Below are 11,431 nucleotides of genomic sequence, written 5' to 3' on the forward strand. Positions count from 1 at the left end.
TATCAAAAATGTTCTACCCTAGCCAAATTTCAATATCAAATCAAACAAAACTAGGGCATCCAAGCAAGTTATTCTAAAATGAAGGATTTTAAACATCACAATATCGAATCAGACATCAAAACATTAAAATTAGACATCAAATTATCAGTAATTAGGCATCATATTAACCTCAAATCAACAAAAACATCATTGACCAGACACACAGACATCAAAATTGTCTAAAAATTAGAAAATCAAGACAATCTTTGAACTAATATGCTTCACATATTAGCTCAAAAAGGGGCATTTGTAGACAACCTAAAATTGGCAAGACCTAAAACAATGAGAATTTTGATCAAACAATGAAAATCAAGGATAAAATAAGATAACAGAATATCCAATCAATGGTAACATCAGGTCATTCAAGTGATTAAATTAATCAATAACCTATCATATCTAAAAGGACCTAAATCACTTTAAAAAAAGAGGAAAAACAATTCACAAAATCATAAAATGAAATAAAAAAGGGAAAAAGGAAACACAAAAGTTGAAAGTAAATGCGACATCTAATAAATCAAAAAAATCCATTTATCCTCTCAGAAGTGAAAATCCTCCTTTTTGAAATTAAAAGAATTGAAAAATCCTCATTTATCCTCACAAACTAAGTCTATTGGACTTTTCCTCTTGGTGCCTTATGAGATATTTCCAGTTTCACCATTACCCTCCAGTAAAAAGTAAAATCATGATCCTTACCCCAACCCCCTCCTAAAATCCTATAAATAGGAGGGAAAATCAAGAGCAAAAGGACCCAAGTTTTATGCATCTGCACTATAGGTATATCTAGAGCTATCATTTATCTAGCATTGTTATTATAGATAATTAATGTCATTTTAGCACCATTCTAGAATTTATCTAGCATCATTTAGCATTGTTTAGTCTTATGCATGAACATATTCTAGCATTTTAGTGTTATTATCTTCATATAATCTGCATTTTAATATAGATCTTACATAGACTGTTGTAGATCTGCATTCATGGCATAATCCTTTTCTAGAACTATCACCAAGATGCTGGTCTAAGAGCAATTTTAGTAGTTGTAGTTAGGGAAACATGATATGTTTTTGGAGTCTTTATTTAATATTAATTTCTTGGGTCTAGATTAGTTCATTGTTATTCTAATTGTAATTTGCACTAAGGTCTCATGAATACACTATTCCACCACATACAATTCTCTTGCTGACCCAAATGTGATCATTGATTTGGAGGTAAACGATCAACTCATCAACCCCCTCCCCTCAATACTGAGTAATGAGAACAACAAGGTCATCATTTCCCCTATCTTAAAGGAGGAAATTAAGTTGTTTTTTAATGAAAGCTTATAAATCATTAGGGCTTGATGGATCTCCTTGGATTTTTTTAGCTTTTCTAGGAGATAATTAAAGGGTATCTTACTAAAGCTTTCAAGGACTTCTTTAGAGCGAGTAAACTCTTTAAGTTCCTCAACAATACTTTAAATGTGTGAGTCCCTAAAATTTTGGAGCATAAGTCCTTATTGGACTTCAGACCTATCAACTTGTACAATAGTGTCTACAAAGTCTAAAGTTTTAAAAAACCACATTAGAACCTTGTTGGCATACCATCATAAATTGGAATAATCCAATTTAATGAAGGTTTAACACCTATTTAATGTAAGATCATCAATATTCTTGCACCTTTACTTCTTTCTTCCCTTTTTTGTCATTTCTCCTAGGTGGAATTGGGGTAAAACCTAATAGATCCTCTTTAAATCTCCTATTTTCATGATAATAAGATCAAGGTAGGATCTATTCTCCTAGATAATTCCTTTCATTTAACCACTTAGAATCTTCTCTTTGCCAAAAATAGCTATATCTCAAACTCTGTGCCTAATTTCTAGGATCTAGGACCTATTTTTAGATTCTAGAGGTTTTGGGCCCTGATTGTCAGGAGTGCACCCTTGATGGTCCAATTAGGGACATAATGCACCCTTGATTGGGTTCTAGTTTGGGTCCTCTGTTCAGCTCCCATGTTTGAATAGCTTCAGGGTGTTAATTTGTAAGCAAGTTAGCTTGTGGGAGTTATTAAATTCTAAGCCTTATATAAGCCCTTCCATTTCCTCATTTTTGAATCCAATCCTAGATTATATCAAGCATTCACAATTTTAAGTTCAAACACTTAAGCATTCAAGTTTCGAACTACTCAAGCCTTCAAGCATCCTTCAAGAAATTCCTTCATTAAGGATCAAGGATTTAATTATTCAAAAAATTATGGGAGCCCTCTTCAACACCTCCTTTAATCCATTCAAGGTCCTTTGTTACATCTTTTGCATCTATTCATCTCCATCTTCTTGATCTAAATCAATTAGTGATGGAAGTACATTGCATATGATTCAAAAGATCCTACTATTTTAAGGTGAATTCATATATTTACTTTACATTCATTTTATTTCAACTCAAGGATAATTTCAAAACTAGGGTTTGACCAAGGAAAACCCCCATAAAAAAAATCATCCTTTTCCTTTAGAGAGATAAAATTCTTTGTTGGATTTTAGATCCAGTAGAAGAAAGATGGTATCTACATTACTCAATTTAAATATATCAAGGAGATACTAAAGAAATTTGTAAAGGAAGACTTGAGACCAGTTGAAACTCCTATGTATATTGGACATGAGCTTTCCAAAAATGATGATTTCAAGGAGGTAGATCAGACCACATATAGATCAATGATTGGAAAATTGTAATATGTAGTGCATACAAGGCCTAATATTGCATTAGAAGTTGGTATGGTGGCAAGATTCTTAGCAAATCCTAAAGAAAATCACATGATGGCAATCAAAAGAATCATGAGATATCTAAAAGGTACTGAGACTATGGTTTATGGTACAAAAAAGGAGGCAATTTAGATTTAAAAGTATTCAAAGATGCTAATTAGGCAGGAAGTATTAATGACAAAAAGAGCACCAGTGGTGGAGCATTCTTTCTTCATAAAAGACTAGTGTATTAGACAAGCAAGAAATGAAATTGTATTTCTCAATCCATACTAGAGGTAGAATATGTAGCAGTAACAGTTAATTGTTCTAATATTGTTTGGTTCAAACAACTGTTGGTAGGTATGAACATAGTGATCAAGGATCCAGTGGTTATATATTGTGATACCAGTGCAATTAATATAAAAAAAAATCTACTGATGCATACCAAAACAAAACACATTACTATAAAATATCATTTTTTGAGAGAATTGGTACAAGATAAAGATGTAAGATTAGAATATGTGAATATTAAAGAACAAATTGAAAACATATTCACTAAGTCATTACCTAAGGATGCATTTTTGTATCTAAGAGGTAAGCTAGGGGTCATTCCCCTATTTGAAGCTCACTCAATGAAGATTAGTGATGCATCAACCAGAGCATGTTGAAGATCAATCAGTTGATGCAGTATTGAAAAAGGCACATTGCAAATAAATTAGTACACAAGGTACATTGATATATACTGAATATTATCTTTGGCATGAGATGTAAAAGAGGGAGAAGTTTGCTGTCATATCTCACAAAATTTTTATCAATTCAAGAGATGACAAAGAGGGAAATATCAAAGGCATAAGTTTATTGACAAAGGGAGAAATTGAAGGAAAAAGGAGTTCACACTGATAGAGGGAGTTCTCATGGATGAGAATTAGAATGAAACTAAGGATATGTTTCTTACTTTATTCTTCCTCTAAAAATTTCATTGCATTATGACATGTTGTGTTGCCATCAATGTCAAAGAGGGAGATTGTTGAAAATAATTGATTAATTGTGTATTGCCTTTGATGTTACAAAAAATATCATATCATTTCTAGTTAGTGTATGTCAAGCTCACTTAGGCATTGAAGATAGTTTTCAGTGTCTATCGAGCATTGTAGAGTTTGCTTAGTTCAGAAGATAGTGTCTACTAAGTTCACTTAGGCGACAAAGGAAAGTTTGCAGAAGTTGAGTGTTAACAAAGCTCACTCAATTAATGAAGGACATGTTGGATGTAACCAGTGCTAATTGAGCTCACTCAGTTACCAAAGGAACTTTGTGAATATGTAGTGTTAACCAAGTTCACTTGGTTAACATAAAAAAATTGCTTTGAGTTAGTATCTACCGAGTAGAGTCGAGTAAAAAAGGATTTTTCTTTTTGGCATATTGAGTTCAATTGATTTGTCTGTTGGTTCTAGCCAACTAAGAAGATGAATATTAATTATTCTAAGTTGTATTCAAGCCAACTTGACAATATGTATGATATAAATATAAGGTCAAGTTGAAGATTGAATGTGTGGAAAATAATTGAAGATTTGATGATGCTAATAGGAAGCAAATTAGAAGGATAAGTAGAATATCCTTTTTGAGATGCAAAGATACATTCAATTAGGAAGGATCAAGTATACAAGCTAGAATTGAGATTTTTAATTAGCAATTTAGTTGCATCAAAAATTAGGTCATCTCATTGTTACTCTCTAACTATTGTAGCATTGATCTAAATCTCTTAACAGAGTTGGCTTAACAACTATATGTAAATCCTCTAATAAGGTGGCATTTCTATTGAATTGTCTAAAGACCTCTAACAAGGCCACTCCTAACAAGTGATTAAATCCTCTAACAAGGTCAAAACTAATAGTGTGTTTTGTAACTTTTAACAAGGTTGGCTCCTAATAAGGCTCACTTCAAAAGAGTGAAAATCAGTAACTAGTTGCAATTGGTGGTTTTTTCCAAATTGGATTTCCAAGTTAAATCTTGGTGTCACTTGTGTTCATGTTATTTCTCTTATGTGTTTGCAATTAAGTAAGATTAACCATAGATAATATCGTAAAGATTTTCATGTTAAGCATTTGTCAAGCTATTTTAGTGTTTACCAAGTTACAACATTTTTCTTGTGTGTTTACTGAGTTACAATAGAGTTTAGTGGTAACTAAATTTTTTTTTGTGGTAACTGATTCACCCCTCCCCTCTTAGTTACTTCTCTTATATTTCCAACAATTGGTATTAGAGCTTTTGGTGCTTGCAAAGGAGGTTTTAGGAACCAATGCTAAAGGTCAGGATGTCTTACAGAAGAGAGATTCCCAAGTTAAATCGAGACAACTTTGCAACATGGAAAAAATTTATGAGGTTACATTTGGTAACTATCAGTAATTTAGGTTTTAAATTTCTTTGTAGTGAATACAAGACTCCTATTGGAACATTATTAGTTGAAGATATTTTTGAAAAGAAAAATCATAACATCATGATGATTGACATTGTCTACTCTCAATTATGCTAAATTTGATGAAGCTAAAAATTGTACTGCAACTTATGATATGTGGATCAAACTGAAAGACATCTAAGTATGAGATGATAATTTAAGAAGAGCTAAAGCCAAAAGTCTCAAAGGACATTTTGATTAGATAAAGATGGGAGAATATTGAAACATTACAAAATATGTTGAAAGAATTAAAGCAAGTGTGAGTGCAATTAGAGCATTTGGAGGAGACATTGATGACAAAATAGTTGTAAGCAAGGCACTTAGAACCCTTCTTCCTATCTATGCAATTAGAGTATCTGCTATTCAAGAAATGAGATGTGATCCAAATAGCAAAATAACTTTGGATTCTCTACTTGGAAGATTGACAACATTTGAGTTAGATAACTATGATAACTATGTCCCTAGTTCCAACAGTATTGAGTCTACATTTGAAGCCAAACTTTTACTCAAGAAAAAAGGGTAAGAAATCAAGAGCCAGTAAATTAGAAAGTGAAGAAGATGAAAAAAGTTTAGACAATGATCTTAAAGTTGTTGAACCCTACTTGCAAGGAAATATTCCAAAGGCAGAGGAAAGTACAAAGGTACGATAACTCTAATCTATTTTTCTTGTGAAGAAGTTGGTCAAATTATTGCAAGGTGCCCAAATAGAGAAGACAAGGATGAAAAGAAAATAAATAAGTACAAAGGAAAGAAGGAATTAAAAAACTACAAGGACTACAAGGAAAAACATAAGAAATCCTGTGTTATGGCTAAATATTCTACTAACAGTGAAGATGAAATGGTATACATTGTTGTGAAAGATGATCTAATGATGAAATAGATAAAATGGCACTTACCTCTCATCTTAGTAAAAATTATACATGGATTATTAATAGTGACTACTCACATCATATGACTAGAGATAAAACAAAGTTTGAGCACATGGAACATTATGATGGTGGTAGTGTAAGATTTGGAAACAATGAACCTTGTTGCATAAAGGGAAAAGGGTGTATCTCATTAACCAATGAACTTAGATGTGACAATGCTTATCGGGTTAAAGGACTAGAGTATAGTCTACCAAGTGTGGCATAGTTGAATAACATTGGATTCAAGGTAGAGTTATGAATGGGAAGGCCAAATTGCTAGATGGAAAAGGAAATTTGGTTGGATCTGGCAAACAAACAAAAGGTAATCTATTCTATCTAGATCTGAGTGAAAGTTCACGTTTTGTTGCTTAAGTAGAAGAAAGCTGGTTATGGCACAAAATGTTATGTCATGTGAATTTTGATAACCCAGTCAAGATAAGAAAAATAGAAGAGTAAGAGGTATTTCTAGCTTGAGGAAACTTGATATGGGTCTATTTAAAAATTGTCAAATTGGTAAGATGGGAAAAACTAGTTTCAAAAGCAAGAACTATCATTTTGAAGAAGTTTTAGAGCTTGTACATACATACTTATGTAGACCTATTGGAATAGAGAGTTACAATAGATATAAGTTGTTCATTATTTATGTTGATAATTATTCTAGAATGATGTTTGTAATGTATCTAAAAGAAAAATCTGAAGCTTTTCAAAAATTTAAGTGGTATCTGGCAAGAGTAGAAAAAGAAACTGGGAAGAAGCTAAAATGTTTGAGATTAGATAGAGGCAGTGAATTCATTTCCAATGAGTTCAATGAATTCTTCATTGAAAAAAGAATCAAGAGATAGGTATCAACCCCTGGTACACCTTAGCATAATGGTATAGCTAAAAGAAGGAATAGATCCATCATGGATTTTGCAAGAACATTGATGATAGAAAAGAATGTTGCAATCAAATACTGGAAGGAAGTAATCAATACTATATTGCATACCTTGAATAGAGTATAGTTGAAGAAAGACTCAAATCAAATTCCTTATGAACTATGGTATGGCTACAAAATTAATGTAAGTTACTTGAAAGTATACAAGTATTTGGCAACAAATGTTATATCTTCAAAGAATCTAGGAAAGGTAAATTTGATGTCAAAGGTGATGAAGGCATATTCCTCGGATACTCCTCGAAAAGTAAAGCATACAAATTTTTGAATTTTTCTACTTATAAAATCATAGAAAGTGCACATGTGAGCATTGATGAGTTTGCAGAAAAGAGTGAAGAAGAAAGCAATAAAGAGCCTAAGGATTACAAAAGATTTGTTTACTATGAACCTGATACTTTTCCAAATCTATCTAGAAGATAGGAGGTCTCACCTCATGAGTCCCCAAAATATCCAAAAGATATGGAGTTGCAATCAATGTAACCCGAGTCATAGTCTAAAGAGCTCGAGTAATAGTCAGAAGCTACCAAGATGTTACTAGAGCAAGCTAAGTCTAATGGACCCAAGTCATAGACAGTGGGACCCAAGCTTAATATAGAAGATCATGAAGAAATTAGTGACACAAACCCCAAATCCAAAGTACCTATGTTAGCAAGATATGTTAGAAGGCATAATGCACCTAACCATATCATTAGAGACAAGTTAGATGGAACAATGACAAGAAACAAATTGAAAGGTACATGTTTGCTTGTCGAATTTGAACCTAGAAATGTTAAAGATGCTTTGGATAATGAAAGTTGGATTAAAAAAATGAATAAGGAAATAGAATAGATAGAGAAGAAAAAAATTGGACTCTTGTTCCTAGACCCAAGGATAAAATTGTAATTGGCACAAAGTGGGTATTCAGAAATAAGCTAAATGAAGATGGAGAAGTTTCCAGAAATAAAGCATGGTTAGTATGTAAAGGTTATTCTCAAGAAGAAGGTATTCATTATGGTGAAATATTTGCTCCTGTTGAAAGATTAGAAGGTGTTAGAACTTTACTATCATATGCAGCCCACAAAAGATTTAAAGTTTATCAAATGGATGTAAAATTTGCATTCTTGAATGGAATTCTTGATGAGGAAGTCTACATAGAACAACCTGAAGCTTTTGTAGATCCCAACAAAAGAGATATGGTCTAAAAATTACACAAAACATTATATGGTCTCAAGCAAGCTCCCAAAGCTTGGTATGAAATACTTCATAACTACTTGATACAAATTGTTTTTAAAGAATAAGTGATAACAATAGTTTGTATATCAAAGAAGGACCACACAAGAAGATTGTGTTGGCAAAAATATTCATGGATGACACTTTATTTATAGGAAATAATGATTTGTGTAAGGAATTTTCAAAAGAAGTGAGTAGAGAATTTGAGATCTTTATGTTTGGAGAGACAAAATTCTTTGTTGGATTGCAGATTCAACAAAAGAAAGATGGTATCTACATTACTCAATCTAAATATATCAAGGAGATACTAAAGAAATTTGGAATGGAAGACTTGAGATCAGTTCGAACTCCTATGTCTACTAGACATAAGCTTTCCAAAAATGATGATTCCAAGGAGGTAGATCAGACCACATACAAATCAATGATTGAAAAATTGTAGTATGTAGTGCAGACAAGGCCTGATATTGCATTAGCAGTCAGTATGATGGCAAGATTCTCAAAAAATCCTAAAGAAAATCAAAAGAATCATGAGATATCTAAAAGGTACTAAAGACTATGGTTCATGGTACAAAAAAGGAGGCAATTTGGATTTAAAAGTATTCATAGATGTTGATTAGGTAAGAATTATTGATGATAGAAAGAGCACTAGTGGTGGAGCATTCTTTCTTGATAAAAGACTAGTGTATTAGACAAGCAAGAAACATAATTGTATTTCTCAGTCCATAGTAGAGGCAGAATATGTGGCTGCAATAGTTAATTGTTCTAATATTGTTTGGTTCGAACAATTGTTGGTAGGTATGAAGATAGAGATCAAGGATCCAGTGGTTATATACTATGATAACACTAGTGCAATTAATATATCAAAAAATCTATTGATGCATACCAAAACAAAACACATTTCTATAAAATATCATTTTTTGAGAGAATTGGTACAAGATAAAGAGGTTAGATTGGAATATGTGAATACTAAAGAACAAATTGCAGATATATTCACTAAGCCATTACCTAAGGATGCATTTTTGTATCTAAGAGGTAAGATAGGGGTCATTCCCCTATCCAAAGGTCACTAAATGAAGTTTAGTGATGCATCAACTAGAGCATGTTGAATATCAATTAGTTGATGCAGTATTGACAAAGGCACATTGAAAATGAATCAGTACATGAGGTACATTGATATATACTGAATATTGTATTTGGTATGAGATGTCAAAGAGGGAGAAGTTTGCTACCATATCTCACAAAAAATTTATTACTTCAAGAGATGACAAAGAGGTAAATATCAAAGGCAGAAGTTTTCTAACAGAGGGAGAAACTGAAGGCAGAAGGAGTTCACATTGATTCTCATAGGTGAGAGTCAAAATGAAACTAAGGATATGTTTCTTACTTTATTCTTACTCTAAAAATTTCATTACATTATGACATGTTGTGTTGCCATCAATGTCAAAGAGGGAGATTGTTGAAAATAACTAATTAATTGTGTATTATCTTTGATGTTACACAAAATATCATGTCATTGCCAGTCAATGTATGCCGAGCTCACTTAGGCATTGAAGATTTTTTCTATTTCTGCCAAGCATTCCAAAGTTTCCTAGTTTAGAAGACAATGTCTATCGAGTTCACTTGGGCAACAAAGGAAAGTTTACATAAGTTGAGTGTTGATTGAGCTTACTCATTTAATGAAGGAAATGTTGGATGGAACTAGTGTTAACTGAGCTCACTTGATTACCAAAGGAACTTTATGAATATGTAGTGTTAATTGAGTTTGCTTGGTTAACACAATAAAATCACTTTGAGTTAGTATCTACCAAGCAGGGTTAGCTAATGAAGGATTTTTCTATTTTGGCATATTAAGTTCAATTAAATTGTCTGTTGGTTCTAGCCAACTGAGAAGATGAATATTAATTATTCTAAGTTGTATTCAAGTTGACTTGACAATATGTATGATATAAATATAAGGTCAAGTTGAGGATTGAATGTGTGGAACATAATTGAAGATTTGATGATGCTAAGAGGAAGCAAATTAGAAGGATAAGCAAAATATCCTTGTTGAGATGCAAAGATACATTCGATCAGGAAGGATCAAGTATACAAGCCAAAATTGAGATCTATAATCAAAAATTTAGTTGCATCAAAAATTAGGTCATCTCATTTTTACTCTCCAACCATTGTAGCAGTGATCTAAATCTCTTAATAGAGTTGGCTTAACAACTATTTGTAAATCCTCTAACAAGGTGGTATTTCTATTGAATTGTCTAACGGCCTCTAACAAGGCCACTCATAACTGGGTGATTAAATCCTCTAATAGGGTCACACCTAAAAATGTGTTTTGTAACCTTTAACAAGGTTGGTTCCTAATAGGGCTCACTTCAGAAGAGTGAAAATTAGTAACTAGTTGCAATTGGTGGTTTTTCCCAAATTGGGTTTCCATGTTAAATCTTGGTGTCAATTGTGTTCATGATATTTCTCTTATGTGTTTGCAATTGATTTAAGAAATATTAACCACAAATAATATCTTAAAGATTTTCATGTTAAGCATTTGCTGAGCTATTTCAATATTTATCGAGTTACAACATTTCTCTTGTGTGTTTATCGAGTTACAATAGAGTTCAGTTTTGATTTGTAATGACATCAAAGGGATCTAGGATTTATTTTAGTGCTAACTAATTCACCCCTTCCCTCTCATTACTTCTCTTATATTTCCAATAGTATGATTCTTCCCACCCATTTCATGTTGAGGATGATACTTTAAGGGTTCCTCTCAAACAAGTGTATAAACTTACAACATAGATTTATAAAATGCATGATTGGTTTCTTCAAGAGAATCACATTATTAAGGCTATTGTTGCTTTGATGCTCTTAATAAACTAATACTGATGATGAACATGGTTCTAATATTTTTTCATAGTCTTGCTCACCTTATCCATATTCATGTTAGGACTTTGACTCAAGCTACCTCTAAAATAGGAGTGAATGAACCTATTTCTACTCTTAAACCCACATTACCTATTCATGCACCTATCTCTAGCATTTCTACTTATGTTGCTCCTATTATGACTACTTCTATTCAGTCATCTCATCCCCTTATTATTCTTCATATTCCTTCTTTTCTAGTGAGCATTCTTTCCACCCATTTCTCACTTCACAACCTTCTTACAATATAGTTCCACCTGTAGTTCCTTCTATTC

The sequence above is a fragment of the Cupressus sempervirens genome, chromosome 3, assembly GCF_028749045.1.
Source record: "Cupressus sempervirens isolate cs-2001-9-10 chromosome 3, ASM2874904v1, whole genome shotgun sequence".
Classification (NCBI taxonomy): Eukaryota; Viridiplantae; Streptophyta; class Pinopsida; order Cupressales; family Cupressaceae; genus Cupressus; species Cupressus sempervirens.